At 35.2% G+C, this 1,502-nt stretch overlaps 1 long non-coding RNA gene across 1 annotated transcript in view; it reads left to right on the top strand.

Annotated features, from left to right (window-relative positions):
* The window catches only part of LOC111411672, a 10,682-nt gene extending 9,595 nt beyond the window's left edge, over nucleotides 1-1,087 (top strand). Inside the window, exon 2 of the long non-coding RNA XR_002705872.1 lies at nucleotides 587-1,087. This is a non-coding gene — a long non-coding RNA (uncharacterized LOC111411672). The remainder of the gene's footprint in view (nucleotides 1-586) is intronic.
* The last annotated feature ends 415 nt before the right edge of the window (nucleotides 1,088-1,502 follow it).

The following is a 1,502-nucleotide window of genomic DNA, read 5'->3' as shown; positions in this document are numbered from 1 at the left end:
GGACCAATTGCCCACTGTTTTCATGCTCACATCACTTAGTGTAGCATTGGTCTCAAATAATCTATTAAGACATCCTGATTCCACTATACAAGTAGCAGTTGCTTTTTGTCTTAGCGAACTATTTCGCAATAAGGTACCCAGTCCCCCATTTTGTGAGGAATTAATGCAAGATGTCTTTTTTTGTAATTATATCATTATTTGCAATATCTCGTGGGCACATCCATCAATTTGTATGCTACAGTAGTCAGGATACTAGATATTATAGCTAATGCGAAGTATTTCTTATCATGTTGGACCTAGATTGTGAGCAAATGATAGTTGACATGTTCCGAGACTTTCTATGGACTTACTTACGACGTGCAATATGAGCTACGGTATTCTTATGATAACTACTATACTTTATTGTGCATCTCTTTTATCCGATTTTCCAAAAATGTGAAGAAAATGTTTGTTGATCACTCGTATAAATATTTTCTATTTAACTGGTCATCTCACTTAAATAAAAGTTATATTTTCAATCTAGAAGAATTATTTCCTAATCAGAGCCCATTCGAGCCTTCAATGTTTCAATCTTTTGTCTCTACAGGCCAGTTTTCGGTGCTAACTTCTTATCCATTTCATTATGCACAATCACATGAAGATTTTTTCGATGAGTTGCATGAGCATTTACTTTTTGGAGATCAGTATCGATATTCGATTAAAAAGAGAGATCATCCTCCTTAGGTGAATCATATCCTTGAGGAGAAGCTGCAGTTTCATTGTTATCAATTGTTGAATTTCAATAATTGATTCTTCAAAGAGATCGCCTCCCGTGGTATGAGTTCAAACGCTTAGCAAAGAATAGAGATATGATATGGAACCTTTTTGGTATCAGGTCGACTGCAGCCATTTGTGTTTTGTCCACTCCACATAGTCAAATTTTTCTCCCACCCCGGAGACTCGATACATCCTTTATTTTTATGTTTTGTTATTGGGCTTGTAATATTGGATTAGCCCGAGACCGTTTACTTTATAGGTTTGTTAATTTCTCTATTTATATGGCTTGTATGGAACATGGAAAAATAGTTGATGAGATAAATTATTGAAATTGGTTTTGGCTTGTAGCCAACATTATCTTCATTCCCTATCTTCCCCTGTGATCTCTCCTTCTTCGAGTTTGTCCCCCATTCTCTTCGGTTCTTCACCCTTTCCACTTCTTGTTGTCTTCTTGTTTTTGTCTCTTTTGTTCCTTCTTCTTGCTGTGGTTTTCTCCTCTGCTACTTATCTCCTCCTCTATTGCTGCCTATAAGTTCTCTGTTGGAATACCTTCTTCAACTCATTCTACATCAAATTTGATGCGGACATCATCCTTTATTATTATTTTTTGTTTTGTTATTGTTCTTGTAATATTGGGTTAGCCCAAGCCCATTTACTTTCTAGGTTTGTTGATTTCTCTATTTATATAGCATGTATTGAACATGGAAAAACAATTGATGAATATGAATTATTGATATTGCTTTTGA

The sequence above is a fragment of the Olea europaea genome, chromosome 16, assembly GCF_002742605.1.
Source record: "Olea europaea var. sylvestris chromosome 16, O_europaea_v1, whole genome shotgun sequence".
NCBI classification, from domain to species: domain Eukaryota; kingdom Viridiplantae; phylum Streptophyta; class Magnoliopsida; order Lamiales; family Oleaceae; genus Olea; species Olea europaea.
This window is presented reverse-complemented; position numbering and strand designations above follow the sequence as displayed.